The sequence below is a fragment of the Ornithorhynchus anatinus genome, chromosome 2 (genome assembly GCF_004115215.2).
Source record: "Ornithorhynchus anatinus isolate Pmale09 chromosome 2, mOrnAna1.pri.v4, whole genome shotgun sequence".
Lineage (NCBI taxonomy): Eukaryota > Metazoa > Chordata > Mammalia > Monotremata > Ornithorhynchidae > Ornithorhynchus > Ornithorhynchus anatinus.
The window spans coordinates 82,584,023-82,608,084 of record NC_041729.1 but is presented as its reverse complement, the minus strand read 5'-3'; the positions used below and the strand labels follow the sequence as shown (position 1 = coordinate 82,608,084).

The 24,062-nt window shown below is 41.4% G+C and overlaps 1 protein-coding gene across 5 annotated transcripts in view; it reads right to left on the bottom strand.

The window, feature by feature from the left end:
- Positions 1–24,062, bottom strand: part of PLAGL1 (PLAG1 like zinc finger 1) — an 84,946-nt gene that overhangs the window by 41,483 nt on the left and 19,401 nt on the right. For 3 of the 5 annotated variants that reach the window (XM_029054946.2, XM_029054965.2, XM_029054957.2), the window contains exon 2: positions 555–597. The gene's annotated coding sequence lies outside the window, so the exon portion shown is untranslated. Of the gene's footprint in view, positions 1–554; positions 598–18,710; positions 18,816–24,062 lie in introns of those variants that run through there. The other 2 variants (XM_029054953.2, XM_029054975.2) reach the window with 1 other exon arrangement.

Sequence of the window (24,062 nt, the reverse complement as noted above, 5' to 3'; positions counted from 1 at the left end):
TGGCTAAAAAGTCCACAGAGGGTTCCTACTAGCCACAGTCCTCACTGGAGATCATTGACTAAATACAGCTGCTCCATAACCCAGAGTCTAAAACACAGATCACTGCAAAACTGTTCTTCCCTAATACTTCAGAGAAATAATGAAGGTCCAGTACTTTGGCCCAATTTTTTGAGCTGCCAGGTGGGACATACTGTGTTGTTCTCTGGCTCTGCTCTGGTCCAGCTGCTCTAGCACTGAAGCCTTAAATCTAGAAAACGAATACATCAAAAGGCAAGTCTGGAAATAATACATCCAGAAATGATCAGGACCCAAAATAATCCTGATGTTCTATTAATCAATCAATTTTAGTCAATTGCATTTATTGAATGCCTACTGTGTACAGAGCACTATACTAAACATTTGGGAGAGTACAATATAACAATATAACATAATATATAATATAATATAATATAGTTGATAGACACATTCCCTGCCAACAGTGAGTTTATGGCCTAGAGGATGCGCTAATAAAACACACTGAGAAGAGCAAGGAGGAATAAAAAATGTCTACTTACATAACAGGTTGTGACTGCTGTTTATGTATTAGGGTGGCAGGATCTGAAAAGGAAGATCAAAAACAATCTATCAGCCTTTCAATATCAACCTATTATGTTTTAATATTAAAACAATGGCAACCCATAAGAAGCCATTAGGCCATTCAAACTCTATCAAAAGTTTCAGGTGACTTCTTAAATGAAACTATGAATAATAGAATGAAATGAAAAATCAATGCTTTGAATTTTGATTATTTCAACTGATCACCTTCCCAATCCAAGAACAGCTCAGATGTCTTGGTGAGCAAAATTAGGAAAACTGTTCACAAAGTGAGCCAAACTCAATTTTAAAGTAATTATCCCAAATAGATCCGATAACTGGGGTACATGTGCCCCACATGTACCCAAATATATTTGTACAAATTACCTTGTTCTTCTATCATTCCCAACATGAGGAAATAGAGAGATAAATGAATAGGAACACACAAATGTTACCCTTTTAAATACACTTTACCTCCCACCTTTCTGATCTCTGTTGATAAAACCACCATCTCAGAAGCCTGCAACCTTGGTAGCAATAATAGTATTTATTAAGCACTTACTGTGTTCAGAGCACTACACTAAGCACTAGGAGAGAACACACAAGTTGGAAACAGACATGGTCCTTTCTTGACCTCTCACTGCCTTTCAGTTCTTACATTCAATCTTCTACTAAGCCTGCTGGTTCTTCCCAAGAAAACCGCTTACCATTCTGGTCCAAGCTCTTGCCATGTCACAGTTAGACTGCTGTAATCAGCCTCCTCACTGTTCTCTCCACTTCCAGTCTCTCCACCCTCCAATCTATACCACATGCGGCTTCACAGACCAGCTTGAAGCATTTCTAGACCACATCTCTCTACTCATCTACAGCTCCCAATGGCTTCCTATTTTCCTTTAATATCAAATACACTGCAATTAGCTTCAAGGCTCTCCAACAACTCTCCCCATCTTAATATATAATCTCTATGTATATAATATATAATAATTCTATAACAACATAATTATCAGATAAAATGTGACATACACAATAATATTAATGTATTAATGTAATGGTATAATAATGTATAATTAATGTATAACATATAATATCCTCATCTTAATATATAAGATCCTCTCGAGCGCGTTTTCTGACTTTACCTTTTCCTCAATTTGGCTGTCTCCCTGCCACTGCTCTTGCTGCCCCTTTAGCCTGGAACTTCCTGCCACCAAATCTGCCATTAAACCCCTCAAAGCCCTTCTAAAATCCCACCTCCTTCAGGAAATCATTCCTAAATCAGTCACAGCTGGCAATTGTCTTTTGGTTCAAAGACGACATTGCTGACAGTCAATGAAACAATGATTTTTACTGAGTGCTTACTGTATGCAAAGCACTGGGAGAATACAGAAGAATTGGTAGACATGATCCCTGCCTTTAAGGAGCTCACAATCTAGTGGGACATGGTGAAACTGAATCCATATGTGAGAATCTCTTGCACATTTCTATGAGAAGTAGTAGTTCATTTTTGAGAGTCAAGCAGCACACCTTTTTTGGTCCTCTACTGATCAGGTGAACGTTGCTAAGACATCAATGGGTAAGGGAAAAAGGCATATCCTACTGTCAAGACGCCCCTCAAGGTGGCACCTGGAGAGCTTTCAGTACTCCACCAGTCCTGGCTATGGGAGGGAGAGTCAAGCAGAGACATACCCAATCCATTCCTAGCTTGGGCAGTGGCTAGTAAGTGGAAGGCAATCTGCTACAAGTCAAAACTCAAGCATTCTGGGCAGCAGTGGCATGGGAAAGAGTCGGGGCGGAGACTCAAGTTTACTGAGTGGAAGGAGGCAATGGTAAATCACTTCCATATTTTTAATCAAGAAAACTTTATGGATACACTACAAGAACAACTGTAGATGGAGAGCAGGGCGTTCTGGGAGAGATGTGTCCATCGTGTTGCTATGGGTTGGAAATGATTCAACGGAATAAGACAAGACAGGACTGACAACAAGACCTGCACCTAAGTTGTTTTGCAGTAGTGGTGACTACTTGCACTGAACCATCCTCGCACTTGCACCCTGTTCCCGTGACCAGCAGCACACATTGCAAGACAACTAATGGATGAATAAGTACACTCTGTGGCCACAGAAGAGAGTATCTGAGAACTCAGCAGTTGCAGATGCCACTTTGGTAAGCCACTGTTAAGTAAGATACTCAGACTGGCTTAGTAAGGGCTGAGGATCTCTTTCCCTTCATTGTGAAAACCAAGGGAAAAGCAAAAAACAAACAAAAACATCCTCATCTATAGCAGCAACCGAAAACCTCAGTTTATCTTCAACCTAACCGGAGAGACCAGTCAGAAAACAGCAGGAGCGTTAGAGCTGAGTTGAAGGTCTGATCCCAGTAAATGTCTGATGGTAAAACCAACCCCATCAGCTCTCTAACACACAATTGAGAAGCAGTGTGGCCTAGTGGAATGAGCATGGGCTTGGTTGTCAGAAGGTCATGGGTTCTAATTCCAAATCTGCCACTTGTCTGCTGTGTGATCTTGGGCAAGTCACTTCACTTCACAGTTATTATTATTACTTTCCTGCTTCCATGAGCCATTCTCCTTCAGGCTGTAGTCTCACCCAGTACTGGGATGGCAACCCAACACCCAGCTAGTCCATATGCTATCAGTGATGCCCTCCTTTCTGGACAATGACCTCTCATCACCTCACAGGACCCCGTGGGAAAGCCACTTTGTAAGAGTGAAGGAGCATGGGGTAAAATGTCAGCACAGCAGTCAGGAAGCAAGCGACCATGAACCTTCAGAATCTCCCATTTCTGGGTCAGGATGGAGGAAGGACACATAAAAAGTGAGGTGGTTTAGCTCCCCTCTGTTGTCTTGATCCATTTTGTATACTCCTGGAAATACATTAGTAATCTTAGAAGTTTTAATAATGGAGGGGCCAACAGCAGTGAAAAAAATGGGAATATTTTTTTAAATACTTGAAAAGAATTTGAGGCTTACAATGTAAAGACTAAGGTTTTTGAGGGCAAAGGCCATGCTTTTACTTTGACTGTCTTCTCCCAAGTGCTTAATTCAGAACTCTATGCCCACTTCATCCTCAATAAATATCAATTAAAAATTAGTCTCAGATATCCCAAACTTAAAAATATCTCCAATGATCCAAAGCTCTTGTCATATACTTTTCTCAATTTAAATTTAGATTCTGAAAGCATATCAAAAGCTACGAGGAATCTAAGCTATAAGGTAACAACTTGGCTTGCTCACGTAGCTTAAAAGGCGTCAATTACCATCTGAACCACTTTGCAATTCACTTATTTTCTGATTTCTCCCTTCCATTAAGCCCCCAGTAATCATCTAGCACATAAGAGCCAACTATCAGTTTATTGAAGATGTGTCATAAGGGACAAAATCCATATAGAAGTTACTTACTCCTTAAAGTAACGGCTCCTGCACTTTCTCAGGAGACTGGATTATATGACAGGTCCTACTCTTAGTCAGTCAGATTTATTGAATACTTATTGTGTGTAAAGCACTGTACTAAGCACTTGGGAGTACAACATAACAGAGTTGGTAGTTATGTTCCCTGCTCAAGTCAAGCTTACAATCTAGAGAGGGAAGCCTGGTATTAATATAAATAAATGAATAAATTACGGATATGTACCAAAATGCTGAGGGAGGACTGAATACAGGACACATATCCAAATGCAAGGGCAACACAGAAGGGAGGGGGAGAACTCATTACCAAATCATTCTAGCTATAATCCAGTTATTTTTCTTCAGTTCGTAGTGTGCAATACTCATCTTGGTGTGTGCAAACTGATTTTCTATCAGTTCATTTTAGCTCTGGCACATAATCCAACTGCTTTTTTATTATTATTATTCAAGCCAAAGAATCAACAGCCATATTCACACAGCAATTACACACCAATCACAGATTACGATGCAAACCACATTTTACAGAAAGAGAATGATTTAAAGTAAGGGTTCAGATAAAAGTAGTGAAAACAACATTTTTGATAACCACTATTTTTTTCCTCCTCTTGGGGAATCTGAAACAACATAAAACATGTAGACCTTAATGTAGTCTTTCAGATAAAATGAAGCATGGGTTCATCAAGACATCTTCGAAGTAACTTAGTGAAAAAGTTACTAAGTTAGGAATATTCCTAAAAGTTAGGAATACTACATGGCTAACAGGAAAATTCCTAGACACACCTGACACTGGTTCCTGACCTCCAATAATTATGTTCCAGTTGCCCTCATTTCACTTTCAGTACTTCCTGTCCTAAGGAAAATCCTAAGAAGCAGTGAACACTTAATACTCTTTCTTATTCCAAAGGAAAGAACTGCAGATGTCTGATAATCCAAAAATCATTTTAATGCTAGGATTCAAATGCCAGTTTATGGATTCACTTATCTACTTTGCTCTTTTGGATTTCATTTCTTGATCTCTCAAAATTTCATAAAATAAAGTCTAAAGAAGTTACCACAAATTCTGATAAAAGAGAAAATTATTAAGGGGACAGAAAGTATTGGAAAGAAAATAGAAATCTAAGTTGCACTTTAGAAAATACCATCTTGTTTGATGACATGAAATACTAGTACTGAAATGCTTAAATTTCAAAAAAAAATCAGTTTTAAAAATTACAAAGCCAAAGTCCTGTGCAAGTCATGCCTCATAAGACTTGTAGAAAACAAACTTGCACAGTAAAACTAGTTTCCAACAGTTTTGCATATACACACTAACTTTTTACAATGTTTAATTCATAAAATTTTCAAGAATCTAACTAAGTGATTTTATTCCTAAGAAAATTTTAAACCTTTATTTACTTTAGCCCTTTATATGCATTCACATACAGTGCCTGGCACACAGTAAGCGCTCAATAAATAAAATTGACTGACATATATATATACACACACACATACATACAGATATATATACATATGTGTTACATATGTGTATATATGTGTGTATACATATATATAATGTGTATATATATATATATATATTTGAAGATAAATGAATAAAATGAATACTAAATCATCGGTTCAAGTTTTTACCTTAATGGAACTGCAGTAATGTAGGCTACCTTGGTAGGAAATGATACAAAAAATGTTTTTCTTGCATCATTTCTCTCTCCAATACTAAACTATTTTCAACTCTTTGGATTTGAACGCAAATACCAATTTTAGGAAAAGAAGAGAAAACATTATACTTTCACTCTGTTACTGAACATCACAAAATATTTTCTTTTCTCTAATAGTCTTGTTCTCTTGAAAGAATCAAGTAAGAAATATCAGTAAAACTCCTTGTGCTCAAAAGTATTTTCTTTAAAAAACCAGCTTCTAAATGTCCTAACACAAACTCCTTGAGGGCAAGGATTGTATTTACTTACTACTTACTACTGTGCTACTTAGAGAAGCAGTGTAGCTCAATGGAAAAAGCAAGGGCTTGGGAGTCAGTAGTCATGGGTTCTAATTCTGGCTCCAACACTTGTCCTCTGTGTGACTTTGAGCAAGTCAGTTCACTTCTCTGGGCCTCAGTTACCCCATCGATAAAATGGGGATTACAACTGTGCGCCCCACGTGGGACAACCTGATTACCTTGTATCCCGCCCGCAGCACTTAGAATAGTGCTTAGCACATAGCAAGCGTTTAACAAACACCATCATTATTATTATTATTACTCTATTTTGCTCTCTGAAGTGCCCAGTATAGTGCAGTCAGAGCTCAATAAATATCCCAGATTGAGGTATTGAAATACTATTTACTTCTGAATTTCCCATTGCTGTAACATAAACTTTAAAGTGAAGAACTCCTAGTGGGCCTGCACAGAACTAGAAAAACAGCACTGTGTAACATTAGGAATAAAAAATAGAAAATATCTTATAATACTTGCTGAATTTCTACAAATTTCTAACATTTCTAAATTTAAAAGTAAAAAGAAACAAGGGCAAATTCCAGATTCAATGTGGTGCTCAACAATATTAATCTAACAACCATGGAATTTATTGAGGATCTACGGTGTTGGCACTATAATAACAACTTGGGAGATTACAACAGTACCAAAATACATTTCCTGTCCTCCAGTTTTCAATCCAATGAAAAGCCATCAAAAATTATTTTCAGATAGTAAAAGCAAAAAGAAGAACAAGTATACAACAGGAATCAGAACAAATGCATCAGAATAAAACAAGTGAAAGAGTATATAAAAAATGTAATAACTACTTGTGGTATTTGTCAAGCACTATGTGCCACACACTGTACTAAGTGACAAGATAATTGGGTGAAACACAGTCCCTGTCCCACATAGGCTAGAAGTCTAAGGGGGAGGGAGAAGATGTATTTGATCCTCATTTTACATAGGATGGAGAAACCTAACTACTGAGAAGGGACTTAGCCAAGGTCACACAACAGGCAAGTGGCAGTGTCCACATTAGAACCCAGGTCTCCCAACTCCCAAGCCTGTTTTTTTTTCCATTAGGCTATGCTGTTTCTATAGTATGTTGTATATAGTGAATCATAATGAAATATGAATGTAATATGTAAATGAAAATACACAAATGTGCATACAAGTTGCAAAGTTGGAGTTTGATCCTTCTTGACTGAGGTGTTGTGAATTAATCAGTGATAGACTAATAGATACGGATAATGACTGCATTGAATGAGAAATCACTTGTAGAGTCCAAGTTAAATTGTAGGCACAGTTGTACTTTCTGAAGTGCTTAGTACAATCTGCTGCACTCAGAAGGCAAGCAATAACTATTGTTACTATTTTTTTTAATCAGGATGTGGCACTTCCTGACAAACTCAACTTCTACATTATTCTAGAATCTCTTCAGCAGTGTAAAGCATATTTTTGGCCATAATAGATCTTTTATATCAATAATGATTTGAAAATACTTTTACTTTGGTTACATTTTATTTTGTTTGGGAGTAATTTTCAAATTATATGTAAACAAACTTTCAGTGCTCTAAAACCATGTTGAGCTCTTTCGACCACAGAAAAAACACAAGCTCATCTAAAAATAGTGTAGCAATTTAAGCAACTGAAGTGGTGGAGTGCATTTATTGCACACCCCTTAGTGCTGGACCCCGCACCAGGCGAGGAAGTGGTGGCTCCTGGGGAAAGGAAATCGTTGGAGGAGGTGGGGTTTAAGGAGGGACTGCAATGTGGGGAGAGCTGTAGTCATCTGATGTATGGAGAGAGGGAGTTGCAAGGCACTTGAGCAACTGGACACTCACTCTCTCTCTTCTTCCTTCTCTCCCCTCCTTTCACAAACACCTCCTGGCAGAGAGGGGAGGTTTATTTTAATCTCCTCTAACGGAAACCTCATTAGAGGATCCATAAAATTATGACTTTCATCTATATGTTTCTACCTAGCCTTAACAAAGTTCTCTTCTCTCATCATTCATCCCTCCTTACCTTTAACTCATTTTATTTCTTTGCCAAAGGTCACTGATCCCAAACTGTGTTCTTTCTCTGGATTTCTTTTTAATTTTTCCTGAATACTTTCTATAGTAGTTTACTGTATTTTAAAGCCTCGTTGCTCACCCTACCTCTTTAGTGCATCTTGTCCAAAAATACTATGTGCCTTAAGCACTCTGATATTAAATGCTTCTGTTGTTTTTTCCCTCCCCCAAACACAGTTTTTGCTAATTCTCGATTTCTTTATGCATTTTGAACCATGGGGTGGAGGAAGAGTGTGAAAGAACAAAAACAAGACTGGCTAGGGGCTGAGGACGGTAGGGGGGGGTGGAAGGGGTTTGCCTTTAACCTCTAGGTTCCTGCCTCTCTTCCCCTTTGCTCTGTGTATGTGGGTTTGTATAGTTGGGTTGGTCTGCTTCTGATTACTATAAACAAGAGGTTTTTTTAAAAGCTGTTAGTTAAAGGAATAAGTAAAAGAGAGAGCTGTGATCAGCTGGATGACAGAGAGGCAGGTAACAATGGCAGACTCAGTGGCGAAAGGTGGTTTAAAAAAAAAGGATGAATTGCATCATTAAAAATCCATTTTTCATGCTGAAATCCAAAGGTTGACACTGAAACAATCCATTTTATAAATTAATATTCATTCATTCAATTGTATTTACTGAGTGCTTACTGTGTGCAGAGCACTGTACTAATCAGAAACAAGTTTTATTTTGTCATGAATAAGGTAAACTATTGTTGATTTTTTTTATTTTAAAAGATGATTTGGAATGCAGACATCCAGGAGTGAGCATGATTGAACCATAAGAAATTGTCTGAGTTCAGGACTGCAAAAATACAATTTTGCCAGTTTCTACCAGTGGTCCATACACCACTGGGCACATGGCATGAATAGAGCAGAAAGATACTCACACAGACCATGCTTCAGTTCCAAGTGGACAGTTTGGTCATCTCTAGAATTGCTCAAGGACACACTTTCTCTCAAGGTTCCCCTATATCAGCATCAAAACAAGGATCTCCCACCACACTCTCATGAAAAAAGAGAATCAGTACACCTTACATCATCAAAAAATAATAATAAAGAATTTCCATCATACAGGACTTTTTGATGAACCACTGGAAGAGTATGGGAAGCACTTCAGAGTTGGGATTTCTTAAAATACAAAAGGCACAGGACTTTGCAACAAAGATATGCATCTAAAAGATTACTCTGAGATGGTACATCCAGGCATATGGTGCCAGTGGGATGATTTAACAAAGATTTAACATGATTAACTAACTGGCTCTTAGATTATGAGCTCTTTGGGGTTCAGGGGACCATGTTTAATTCTCAAACTTCTAATACAAGTTAATCAGATCAGACACAGTCCCTATCCCACATGGGGTTCCCAGTTTAAGAAGGGAGAATAGGTATTTAATCTTCATTTTACAGATGAGATAAAACAGACACAAAAGTTAAGCAAATTGCTCAAGGTCATACAGCAACTAAGCAGTATGACCTAGTGGAAAGAGCAAGGGCCTGGGAGTCAGAGGATCTGGATCTAATCCTGGCTTCACTATTTGTCTGCTGTGTGACCTTGGCCAAGTCACTTGACTTTTCCTTGCCTTATCCTCATGAGGATTAAGTCTATAAGCCCCTGATTATTTGCATCAACCCAAGCGCTTAGTACAGAGCCTGACTAAGTAAGTACTTAACAAATACTCCCCCCCAAAAAGTGGCAGTCACTTTTTTGGCAGAGCCAAAAAAAAATGGGATTAGAACCCAGGTCCTTTGACCCCCAAGTCTATGCTCTTTCTACTAGGCCACACTGCTTCATTTACAAACACTGCTCTTACTCCATGGATGAGAGAGTGAGAGTGGTACAGTGCAAACCACAAGGACTACAATCAGTTTCTTTGCATAGGCTCCTAGTCTTTAAAATCTTCATGACTGACGAGGCTCTTCCATCATTTATCCATCATCACTCCTAAATTGGTCAATAAAGCTTTTATTATCTGACTTCTCCCTCTGTCAGGAATCACCCCACTGTGATATGGAATTGAGAGTTTGGGGACAAAGACAGTTTTCAGAATCGGAATGGCCCACAACATCACCTCTAATTTACCCAGACCAATTGGATTTTCGCAGGAAATCTCTAGGCAAATAAACAGAGTTGTGATTTCTGAGCTGTCTAGGGGAATGAAATACAATGTCAAGCTTAATGATCTCTGGGGGCTATTTGTCCAAAAGCAGCAAACAATAAGCAGAAAGATTCCAGTGAGGTTTTTGAGAGGAAACAAGGGTTCCCCTCTTAAGAAAGATGTTACCATGACTATTATTTTGTCTGTCACTTTCTCTCCTCTAGAGAACATAGGTGGCTTTATGGGTAATACACTTTGGTTCCTACAGTTTTTACACAACAACTTTACAAATTGCAGTGAAAATCACTATGAAGATGACAAGAAAAAGATGTTACTTCCAAGTCTGTATCTGCACCCAAGGGGAAAGAGATGCTAAACACATATCAATTGTGTTCCATACAACTATTAAAGCAGTTAAAAGGGGGATCATTCAATGGCTTTACAATTTCTGCTTCAATTTTATCCTTATTCAAAACAATGATTAGAGTCAGGTTTTGGATGCAGGTAGTCCCAAGGTCCTGGGTACCCCATGTCACATAAAAGTCAAGGACACATGTTATACCTTGAATGCATAAGCTCCACTCTCAATGTTATGTCCAGTAAGTCAACTCTCTCCCCATTTCCTCTCCTATCCACTTCCCAGTTCCCAACCCCCACCACCCATCATATGTGTTGAACGTGATCGCTTTTAGCTCTTTTTTTCAAAATTAATTCTAATCTTGCTGGCATCCATGACACTTCTTTTTCTTCTCGCCTGCTCCGCCATGTCCCAACCCCTGTCTTGCAGCAGCACTACCCTGCCCCAGTGGGCCGCAGGGATGGAGACAGTGAAAGATTGGGGGACAAGATGGGGAGGTGGCACTTCTTTGGAAAGGAACACTACCCATCTTCCAATCCACCTTGTTTCAGTCCCTGTGGCCCTGGCCAGGGCTGGGGCAGGAGGGCTACTAGACAGCAAATAAGAAGCAACAGCAGGAGGAAGGTGGTGGTTGTCATGGTTGATGCTAAAGTTAGAATTAAAAGGGAAAGCACCAAAAACACTTTATCACCCGGCAGAGTTCAGTGCTAAGCAGGGCTGGGGGGTAGGGAGGAGAGATAGCAGAGTCAGGGACTGGGGAGTATTAGTTAGTATTATTGTTATTTTTGTATTTAAGTGCTTGCTATGTGTCAAGCACATGGGTAGATAAAAGTTGATCAGGTCTGAGAGTCCCTATCCCACATGGGGCTCAGAGTCTAAGTTTGGGGGAGAACAGGCACTGAATCCCTATTTTACAGATGAGGAAATTAAGGGCCATAGAAATTTAGTGTCTTGCATAAGATCACACAGCAGGTAAATGTAAGAGCGGATATCAGAATCCAGGCCTCTGTCTCCCAGGCCTGTGCTCTTTCCTCTTGGCCACGCTGCTCCTAATGATGCTAATGATATTTAGCATTACAAAATATAGAAAATAAAGGAATTACAAATGTTTCCAGAAGTTCTGGGATGAATTTTGAAACCTCAAGTCAGTGGGAAAATTTACTCCACAATCCAGGCAGTTACACTACAACCACATTTTCAAGGAACAATGCCCTCCTTTATCAGGAAAGGCAGAGTGAGAAATCCAGTTTACCCAAAAAAAAAAAAAAAAGTTAATCTCTCTTCCAAGCACACTTGAAAAGTTAATATTAAATATAAGTGTGAAATAAAGTTTCCAGAACAATCCCCCTGCCTCTTCAGTATTTTCTGAAGGGAAAAGGGAAAAAGGTAAATTAAATATTCGGTAATTGGAAACCATTAGGGTGAGGGAATTACTTCCTGGGGTTCTTCCTTCTTCAGGGTGCACCCTCCCTATTTCATTCTTTCATGGTATTGACTCTACAACAGTCCAAGGCCCAACAACAGCAGGTCCTGAGCAGGTGAAGTCATGGCAGCTTCTCTCTACACTTTCAAGCACAGAACTGAGATGCAGTTCCTGACAGCAGCAGGACAGACGGCGCCATTTCTATGCCTGGCACTAAAAGTTTTTTGGGTTTTTTTGGTACTTGTTAAGTGCTTATTATGTACCAGGTACTGTTCTAAGCTCTAGGGAAGTAACAAGCTAATCAGGTTGGTCTCAGTCCCTGTCCCACATGGGGCTCATAGTCTTCATCCCCATTTTACAGATGAGGGAACTAAGGCAGAGAGAAGTGAAGTGACCTGCCCCAAGTCATCCAGCAGGCAAGTGGAGGAGGGTTAACTAGGTAAGTGCTGAGAAGTGCTGAGAAGTGCTGCTCCAGGACTCCCCCTGAGTCACCACCAAGAAAGCAGGACTACAAATTCCAGCTCAACAGCTCTGCAGTGCCATGGGAACAGCCACAAAGATTTATATTAAGAAAATGCCCACTGTGTCATCAATCCATCAGTGGTATTTAATGAATACTTACTATGTGCGGAGTATTAAACTAAGCATTTGGGGAAATACATGCACTCGGGAAGAAGTGGAAAGAGCATGGACCTAGGAGTCCTAGGACCTGAGTTCTAATCCTGGCTCTGCCACTTATCTGTTGTGTGACCTGGGGCAAGTCACTTCACTTCTCTGTGCCTCAGTTCCCTCAACTGTAAAAATGAGGATTAAATCCTACTCCCTCCTATTCAGACTGCAAGGCCCAGGTGGGGCAGGGACTGTATCTAACCTGATTGTATCCACTCCTGGCCCAAGTCCTATCTCTGGCCTGGAATGTCCTCTCTTCTCAAATTAGACTAAATCCCCCATTTCCTCAGCTCCCCATCCCCTCCCCATCACCCTGACTAGCTCCCTTTACTCTACCCCCTTCGCCCCACAGCACTTGTGTATATATGTCCATATCTATAATTATATTCATTTATATTAATATTTATATTAACACCTGTTTACTTGTTTTGATGTATATATATCTACAATATATATTTATTTATATAGATGCTCTTGGTGCCTGTTTACTAATTTTGATGTCTGTCTTTCCCTTCCAGATTGTGAGCCTGTTGTGGGCAAGGACTGTCTCTCTGTTTCAGAAGTGTACTTTCCAAGCGCTTAGTACTCAGCTCTGTGCACAGTAGGTGCTCAATAAATTCAACTGAATACTTCAGTGCTTAGTACAGTGCTTGGCAGATAATAAGTGCTTAACAAGTATGAAAATAGTAATAGCAATGAAGATGACAGTAATCATGCTAATAATAATAATACAGCCATCATGGAACATCAGGACAATGAATATAGTCATCTGCCTACAAGAACGGCTAGATTGTAGTACCTCATTATACCCTAAGTTCCTTGTGGATAGGTATCATGTCTCCTAACTCTATTGTATGCTCCTGAGCACTGAAAAGTGAAGTGACTTGTCCAAGATCACACAGACTAGTGGTGGAGCCAGAATTAGAACCCATGACCTTCTGACTCCCAGGCCCATGCTCTATCCACTACGCCATTCTGCTTCTCTAAGACTGTAAGCCCATGTGGGACAGGGACTGTGCTCAACCTGATTACCACGCATCTACCCCAGCACTTAGAAGAGTGATTGGCACATAGTAAGCACTTAAATACCGCAGTTATTATTCATTGCTCTTTGACAAACATCAAATACAGGAAAAGTGTGGGCAACAGCACCAACTCTTCTACAAAGTTTCCATAGACCTTACCAAAACATCTGATTCCATCGAAACATCCGGCTCTGAAAATTTCTAAGCAAATCTGGCTACCCTAAAAAGTTCCACAAGTCAGAGTATTTCACAAAGTCCTGGTTGGCTGGGTCAGAGCCGAGGGCACCCTGTCTGATCCATTCTCCATTACCAATGGAGTAGAGCATGGATGCATTCATTCATTTAATCGTATTTATTGAGCGCTTACTGTGTGCAGAGCACTGTACTAAGCGCTTGGAATGTACAATTTGGCAACAGATAGAGACAATCCCTACTCGACAACGGGCTCACAGTCTAGAAGGGGGAAACAGACGACGAAACAAAACAAGAAGATATTCAACTTATGCTGTGAAGCCATGCTGAAGATGCATCAGGAGACCTCTATGCTGGCGTTTACTGCTTCCATACTTGTGGGAAACTTTCAACTCAGACTTTGTGCATCAACTACATTCCTAGAAACAGTCAATCAAAAAATGACCATATGCAAAAGACTGCAACCCTAGAGGCCCACACCCAATGAAAACCATTTCACTGAATCTGCCAATCGTCACGAGCTAAAGTCTAAAGAAAAGCAAAGTAATGTACCATCTGCCACAAGGAAACCATACACACAACCCAAAATTCTTCCTGGCAACACTGAGCTAAATGCAGTCACATAATTCTGTTACTTAGGCAGCACAGTGACCAATGATGCAGCATTATGCGAGGAAAACAAGTGGGGTGTGGCAGAACATAGTAACAGACTGCAGAACAAATGGAAAAGCTACTAAGATCTTCTGTAGTCGAACCTTTTCTACAGCTTGAGACCTGAACACCACACAAGTGCCACATCCAGGCCCTTGAGCAATTCCATGAGTTGCTTATGGGCCAGTCTCATTTAGGGGCCAGATAATCATGAACAATAAAGTTCTAGGGCTGACTCTGTCTCCTGGCTTTGAAGCCATGACCACCTTAACACAGCTATGCCACATGCCACCCAAATGAACACCACCACAGTACGTAAATAACTGAAGAGCTTCAGTTGGAAAGCCAAAAGCAATGAGGACAGGGCAAACATTGTCGGGACAGAGTAAAACAAAGTCTCAGAGAGATGTAGCATTTATCTGAGACTTTGTCTTACTCTGTCCTGTCCCTTGTTGAGTACAGACCACCCCATGGAACATTATGATCATGAAAGATGGGGCTCTTCTTGTGCAAAAGCCTCGTCTGGAACTAAAAAGGAGGAAAAAGAGAAACACAACATAACAAGAGGCACACTGTGGTCCTGCTTTGGCCTTTTCAGTCACACACTCACTCATAATTGAATTTCACTGGTATCTCCTCTGAGCATGACAACTATGTACATGTCCATATACTCAAACTGCACAAGATGGTTCCACTAGGGTTCCATGGCCTTGGATAGGGCACAGGCCTGGGAGTCAGAAGGACCTGGGTTCTGATCCCAGATCTGCCACTTGTCTGCTGTGTGACCTTGGGCAAGTTATTTCATTTCTCTGGGTCTCAGTTACCTCAGCTGCAAAATGGGGATTCAGACTATGAGCCCCACATGGGACACAGACTGTGTCCAACCCAATTTGCCTGTATTATCACAAAACTTAGTACACTGCCTGGCACATAGTAAGCACTTACCACATACCACTATTATTACTACTAATAATATTTATTACTTAGCCGCCAAGAAGACAGAAGCACTGAACTGCAAGCCATTCTGAAAATGGAGAATGAAACCTAGACGAAGCAGCTCCACAAAGAGCAAGCCGCACATGACAACAGTTGTGGGGTAAATACGGTGTGTAATAATAATAATGTTGGTATTTGTTAAGCGCTTACTAGGTGCCGAGCACTGTTCTAAGCACTGGGGGAGACACAGGGTAATCAGGTTGTCCCTCGTGGGGCTCACACACTTTTAATCCCCATTTTACAGATGAGGGATCTGAGGCACAGACAAGTTAGGTGACTTGCCCACAGTCACACAGCTGACAAGTGGCAGAGCCGGGAGTCTAACTCATGACCTCTGACTCCGAAGCCCACACTCTTTCCACTGAGCCACGCTGCTTCTCTAGTAGTGTAGTGGTGGCAGTGGGAGAGTACAGGCAACATTAGATGTCTCTCCACTAAACTTGCCTTCTGCTGTGACTACTCAATTTCCAAGAGCCAACAAAATATAGAATATTTGGGGGAGTTTTCTGTTTGCCACACCTGTCTCTTTCTTTTTAGTGTTCTTCTTTCCCTTTCAGGGTATAAGGTGGTTCTCTCATTCTCTGTATTGCTTCCTCTTTTTTTTTTTGGTCCTTATTCTGTCTACTTTTGCTGACTTTTTCTTTCTTCCCTTTTATTGGCTCAGCACGGATAGGAGCCCCAACCCCTAACAAATTAATTAATCATATTTTCTGAGCACTGTAGTAAGCCCTTGGGAGAGTACAACAGAATTAGCAGACAAGTTCCCTGCCCATAATGAGCTTACATTTGAGAGGGAGAGACACAATTAATATGAATAATTTATAATGTGTAATTTAAAGACATGTATATAAGAACTGTGGAGTTGGGGCGAATATCAATGTCTGAAGGTCACAGATTGAAGAGCGGAGATGACACAGAACCCATTTTAAGCACCAAAACATATGGCCACTTTACTCACGGAGGCATCTTACAGAGAATGGACTGGCAACCAGTAGTATGTGCCACTAGTCCATTCAGGAACTGCTTAGAGTGAGCCTCCTTAGGCTAATTGCAGCTTCTTACCTCACAGGGAAACTAGTTAGAAGTAAAAATAAATCTAATTCTAAAGAAGCTATTGTCATGTGTGTATAAGTTTTTGATTAAGCATTTGAAACATTTCATTTGTCTTATGTTCTCTACTACCATGACCCGCAATAAGAATCAGTGTGGTGACATATGTTAACAGGAGAAATGCAATCAACTGCAGACTGGAATGGCCACCGACGGCCCTCAAAAACACCAAACAGACGCACAGGAAGCACAGGGCCTAGCGGAAAGACTTCTATCTTGAGAGTCCTAGGGGCTGGGTTCTAATCCTCATTCTGCCACCTGCCTGCAGTGTGACCTTGGGCTAGCCACTTAACTTCTCTGTGTTTCCATTTTCTCATCTGTAAAATGGGGATTAAATACCCTTTGGGTTTAAAAAAAAATGGTACTTCTTAAGCACTTACTATGCACCAGGAATGGCATTAAGTGTTGGGGTAGATATAAGAATCAGGTTGGACACAGTCCCTGTCCCACATGAGGTTCACAGTCTAAAGTGGAGGGAGGAGAAGCAAATCCCCATTTAACAAAGGAGGTAACTGAATGCAAAGAAGTTTAAGTGACTTGCCCAAGGTAATACCACTGACGATTGTGGGCAGGAAAGTGGCTACCAACTCTGTTATGTAGTTATAGTGTACTCTCCCAAGTGCTTAGTACACTGTTCTGCCCAAAGTAAGCACTCAATAAATATGATTGATAGATCTATTGCAGGGAATGCATCTACCAACTCTGTTGTATTGCACTCTCCCAAGTAATAAAAATAATAATTGTTATATTTGTTAAGCGCTTACTATGTGCCAAGCACTGTACTAAGTGCAGGGGTGGATACAAGCCAATCGGGTTGGACACAGTGCCTGAATCTCTTGAGACTCACAGTCTCGATCCCCATTTTACAGATGGTGTAACTGGGGCCCAGAGAAGTGAAATGACCTGCCCAAGGCCACACAGCAGACAAGTGGCGGAGCTGGGATTAGAACTCTTGACCTCTGACTTCCAGGCCCACACTCTATCAGCTACAGAGTAAACACTCAATAAATACCACTGATGATGATGATAATACTTAAAACTGTAAGCCCCATGTGAAACAGGAACTGAGTCTAACCTGAGTATCTTGTATCTACCCCGCATTTAATACAGTGGTCGGCACACAGAAAGCGCTTACCAAATGTAATAATGTTGGTATTTGTTAAGTGCTTACTATGTGCCGAGCACTGTTCTAAGTGCTGGGGTAGACATAGGGGAATCAGGTTGTCCCACGTGGGACTCACAGTCTTAATCCCCATTTTACAGATGAGGGAACTGAGGCACAGAGAAGTTAAGTGACTTGCCCACAGTCACACAGCCGACAAGTGGCAGAGCTGGGATTCGAACTCATGAGCCTGACTTCAAAGCCCATGCTCTTTCCACTTAGCCACGAAATATCACAACTATTATTATGAAACATCACATGTATTGTGCCAGGCAACCAATTTAAGAGTTTTCATAGCTGCCATTTTGTGGAATCAGTTGATTTTGTACTCTCTAGACTGTAAGTTCATTGTGGGCAGGGAAGGTGTCTGTTATACTGTTATACTGTATTCTACCTAGTGCTTAGTACAGTGCTCTGCATACAGTAAAGGCTCAATAAATACAATTGACTGGCTAGAGAATTTCTCTAAGGTGAGCCCTCAACTCCCAATTAGCTCTATAGTTTCACGTTCCCCTCCCAGGTCCGTTCAAGCTCCACCACCACGTCTGAGCCACAGAACCTGGTGGTAGGAGTTGCGGCAGCTGGGGACATACAGCACTGCTAACCTGAAAATGAACATATCTGTAACAAACAGAGAACAGACCAGCTGCAAACCAGACTGTCAGCTGGAAATCCAGTCAACTGGCACCTACCCAAAGCTGGGAGGTGGTTACTACCAAAGCTTCTGACTCACCAGAAACACCTGCTTCAAACCAGTATAGGTACCCAGCCGCCATGAGGCAGGCAAAAATTTGCCTACCCGCCTGTCAGTCAGTCAGTCAGTCTGTCGACTGTATCTACTGAGTGCTTACTGTGTGCGGAGCACTGTACTAAGCTCTAAGCGCTCGGGAGAGTGCAATATAACAGATACATTCCCTGCCCACATCCAGCTTGCAGCCTAGAGGGGGAGACAGACATTAATATAAATGTTGTAGATATATAATGTCACTATGTCACACGCTGTGTGACATATACTTACAACCGCCTCTCCTGACACCACATCACCCCCACTGAGTGCTGCGGTGATCCAGAAAGGACTGAAACAGCAGCAGTGTGAGGCCTTCTCAACTTTTAGAACGCTGGTAAGGCCGTGGCCGGGTGTGCAACTGTTACTTTTGTGACTGTTGGGCTGAACCATGGGGAATGTGAATCCCAGCTCCTCGAACCACAATGCCCTGCTTGGCTTGTCATATTTATGACTGTCCCTGTGCTATGGTTTTTGTCTTCATCTCTCCTTCTGTATCTGTCATCCACCCCTTCCCCCAGCTTATTCTTAGTTTGGAAACCCCTTGGGGACCAGGACCTATGTCTCTACTTCATCCACGTTCTTTTTTTCACAGTGCTTTGTTCAGCATTTTGCACATTTTAGGCCCTTAATAAATAGTCATACTACTAAGACTACCACAGATGCACATTGTCCACAGATCACTCTTTAACAGCATTTTATCTGAAACACAGAGGGAATGAACTGATAAAAGAACTATTTTTAAAATCTATTTCGAACAAGGAGATTCACTACACTTATGAGCTTTTAAAGCTCATTTTTGTCTGGGCACTTGCAAAAAGAAACCAAATTAAAACTCCAATACTATGACAAAATGAGGAACTTCTCGATACTACATGAAGGCAGGTGACTCAGGCTGGTCACTGTCTATAAACCAACCAATCATTCTTGTGTCAAGCTTTATCACTTTATTTGGATTTTTTTAGGAGTTCTGCAAAAAGGAGAGAGTATAGAATTGACAGTTGGGAGCTAGATTCAAATCACAGCTCTGCCACTGACCTTCTGTGTGGTCTTGGCAAGTCATTTACTTCTGGGTACTCGTTTCCTTATCTTTAAAATGTGGATAAAATAAATACCTGCTCTCTCTCTTAACCGTGAGCCCCATCTGGGACAAGTATGGTCTATTCTGATTAATTAATTCTGATTAATTAATATGGGGCTTGATTGATAGAAAGCACTTAAATAAAACTGTAATATGACAAAATTCAAATATTTGGTGGGACCATTTTAAACACTTTTCAAGGTTCCTTTAAATTTTATTTACCTATTCCAATGTATTTGAACCGCCCCCAAATGAGTATCTCCTGCACAGAACTGTTGATGAGTCTACCCACAATTCCTTCTTCAATAAAGACACAATAATGCACAGATGACCTTTACTGCTCTCCCCGTGAATCTACCACAGAAAGCAATTTAACGTGGGTACAATCTGCTCTTCCCAAAGCCACGCTGTTCACTTTTCCTCCAGATCTTTGCAAATTGATACCTGGAAAAACCAGAACACATAATTCAACAACCAATGTTAAGCTCACTGACCTGAATAAAACAGATCTCCTCTTACGATAAACACAATGTTTTTCCTTCTCCAATTTTCAGGGACTTCTCTCTTCCATGAGTTCTTAATAACAGTAATAGTAATAGTAATAATAATAATTTTAGTATTTGTTAAGCACTTACTATGTTTCAAGCACTGCATTAATTGCTGGGCTAGATACTATGTAATCGGATAGGACAGTAAGTTATTGTCTTAGCAACTGCATCCCCCATTTACTCCAAAATGAAAGGCATCAGAACCTGCTAAATTGAACATACAAAATTCCTTTAAATATTTTTTCCCTGTTCTAGTCTGGTTTTTCACCTTTCCATCACAGGTGGAACAACAGAACACCTCTGCATTTTCACAGTCATCTGTTACCAGCTTTCCTTCCCCAACATCCTAAAGGGAGTGAAAGGTCAAAACAGGGACACCCTTGACATTTTCTCTGATCCTCCTTTTCTGTCAAATATAATTGAAGGGTGGTTTTTGTTCCCTTCTATATTTCATACGAGCTGTAACTCCTCTCCAATCTTCGTGGCTTTAATTCTGATCCTACACAATTTGGCTATTAATAATAGCATGTTTTGGGCCTGTGGCTGCATTACTATTTTTATGGAGAAAGGCCAGCTTTCTTGGGTCTACTTGCCTTTTAGTCTTTCTTTCAAGTCCTTTTTACTACAATTTGCCTATAGTTTGCTTTCCTAAAGTTAATTTTATTAATTAATTATTATTAATTAATTATTAATTAATTAAAGTTAATTAATATTTTCATTACCCTATTTATTTTGTTAATGAATTGTACATCGCCTTGATTCTATTTAGTTGCCATTGTTTTTACGAGATGTTCTTCCCCTTGGCACTGTTTAGTGCCATTGTTCTTGTCTGTCCGTCTCCCCCGATTAGACTGTAAGCCCGTCAAACGGCAGGGACTGTCTCTATCTGTTGCCGACTTGTTCATCCCAAGCGCTTAGTACAGTGCTCTGCACATAGTAAGCGCTCAATAAATACTATTGAATGAATGAATGAATGAATTTTCTTTTACTGGCTGACTTCTCTTGTCTAACATTTATAATGGACACCATAAAAAGACAAAGTATATGCAGCGGCAAACGTTAAAGCATATTAAAATTGAAAAATGGACAATGTTGTGGACACGCATACAATTTAAAGCGTCTTTTGACTCATGCATGGACAAACCAAGAGCAACTGCTAAGGCATGAATAGTGTTTCTGCTTTTTGTATTTTTTTTCTTAATGGTATTTGTTAAGTGCTTACTACGTGTCAAGCAATGTTCTACACTGGGGTAGATACAAGTTTATCAGGTTGGACACTGTCCCTTCCCCACAAAAAGTTCACAGTCTAAGTACTATTGCTTGTAAATAATTACCAAAATTTTGCCAGCCTGAATTAACTCACTCTTTCTGCCTCTACATAAGCATACACAAATGAAAAATCAAGTGTGCAAAGCTAAAATCTTGTCAGCCTGGGCTCCAGCATTCTTTAATCCAATTTCGATGCTCAGTTAAAAATGGAGTATGCCCAGGATTTCTCCCCTCCAAGTTTAGAGAGTGATTGTTTCTCAGTGTTACCAATCTGGAGGTCTTGGGGGAAACCAGTAGCAGAGGCAGAAGCAGCAGCAACAGTCTCTGCAGGAAAGGAATCCCATACCTGCTGCCTCTCCCTTTCCCCCTGCCATTGTGAGGGGCAATAGCAGCCACGTAGGAGGGTTATACCAGCTATAGGGGTACCATGCGGTCCCTCTCCTTCCACAGTCTGCCCTTGACTTGATCGATCAATCAGTGGTATTTAATGGGTGCTTCTTGTGTGCAGAGCACTGTAGTAAGGGCTTGGGAGAGTACAATATAATAGAGTTGGTAGACACAGTCCCTGCCTACATGGTCTTAGGCTCTAGCCGACTTGGTGGGTACAGAGGGCCAGGGGCGGTGGTGGAGAGAGCAGAGGAGGGACTGGAGGGAGAATGGGAGCCACAGTGGACTCTGCTAGGGAGACACCTCCAGCCCAGGAAAGAACCGGGGAGAGATGTGTGGGGGCTACAGCCAGCAGCTGCTGCAGCAGGGGTAACTCAGGGACCCCTCCGGCCCCCACGAGGGCCTGCAGATTGCTCCAAGTTCCACCCCAGCCTGGTCCACAGTCTCCACTCAACTGTCCCCTGGCAGAAACTCCAGACCCTGACCAGCTACAGCAATAATAATAATAATAATGTTGGTATTTGTTAAGCGCTTACTATGTGCCGAGCACTGTTCTAAGCGCTGGGGTAGACACAGGGGAATCAGGTTGTCCCACGTGGGGCTCACAGTCTTCATCCCCATTTGACAGATGAGGGAACTGAGGCACAGAGAAGTTAAGTGACTTGCCCACAGTCACACAGCCGACAAGTGGCAGAGCTGGGATTCGAACTCATGAGCCCTGACTCCAAAGCCCACGCTCTTTCCACTGAGCCACGCTGCTTCTCCAAAAATAAAAGCGCTTACTATGTGCAGAGCACTGTTCTAAGCGCTGGGGTAGACACAGGGGAATCAGGTTGTCCCACGTGGGGCTCACAGTCTTAATCCCCATTTTACAGATGAGGGAACTGAGGCACAGAGAAGTTAAGTGACTTGCCCACAGTCACACAGCTGACAAGTGGCAGAGCTGGGATTCGAACTCATGAGCCCTGACTCCAAAGCCCGTGCTCTTTCCACTGCGCCACGCTGCTTCTCGTGCTTCTCTTGCTGCCACAGCAGGCAGCAATGCCACAGGGTCACCCCACAACAAGCTCCCACTGACGTTCATTCCCCCCCACCATATCCCTTCATCTCTCACTTCCCGCCCCTCCATCTCTTGCCTTCTACCCCTTCACCTCTCGCTTTGCATCCCACTATATCAAGCTCCTCACCACTTTTCTAGGCTTCGCCCACTTCTCCTTCTACCTCCACTGACCTGGGTCTAAAGAGATTTCACAAAGAAAACACTCAGCATTACCTGGGTGATTATGATTATTACCATTAATTATGATCCAGTTTCATCAATCTATTGTGCCATAAGTTCAAGGACTTACTATACTTATCCACAATCTGTAACCCTGGGAGAAGGAGGTGGCAGGGGCTTGGGCCACAACCATCTTATGGTTTTTTGCCTGCATCTTAAATCAGTGAGGAGACGGGGATTGATTCAGGCCTCAGTGGCACTGAGCTTCAGAAGGTCATCACCACTCAAACCTGCAAAAGCTGCCTCTGGGCTTCAAGGCTCCTCAAGCCCTATCAAGTAGTTTGTACAGGAGAGAAGTGAGGTGGGGGTAAACAGCTGGAGGATGTGGTGGGTCAAAAGGTGGTTCAGTTTGGGGTATAAGGAGATGTGGGTACATTTGAAGGCAGAGGGGAAGCAGCTAGAAGAGATATTGAAGATGACAATAAGAGAGGGGAGAAGAAGGGGAGAGCATTTTTTAAGGGTGAGAGGGATTAGTTTGCCTGCTTCTCTGTATTGGAAATAGGCCCTTTCCTAGAGCTAGCTCCATGCCTCAGGAAATTTCTGCATCACCAAGGGTGAAGCTGCTCTTTCAGCATGTCTACTCCTGGAAGGGGAGGGGTGCAATCGTCCCTATTGGAGTGCCTCTTCTTTAGAAGCAGTGTGGCCTAATAGAAAAAGCACAGGTCTGGGAATCAGAGGAGCTGGGTTCTAAATTCCATCTCCACCACGTATCTACTGTGTGACCTTGGGCTAGTCACTTCACTCTGTGCCTCGGTTCCCTTTTTTGCAAAATGGGGACTCAATACCTGTTCCCCCTCCTACATAGACTGTGAGCCCCACCTAGGAACTGATTATCTGCTTAACAAATACCACAATTATTATTACTACTATTATTATTATTCTCTATTTCAATCCCTGCCCCGTGGTAGTAGTAGTAGTAACAGTATTATCCCTATACTCTCCCATTCCCTTATCTGTAATTTATTTTAATGTCTGCCTCCCCTTCTAGACTGTGAGATCTATGTGAGCAGAGAAAATATATC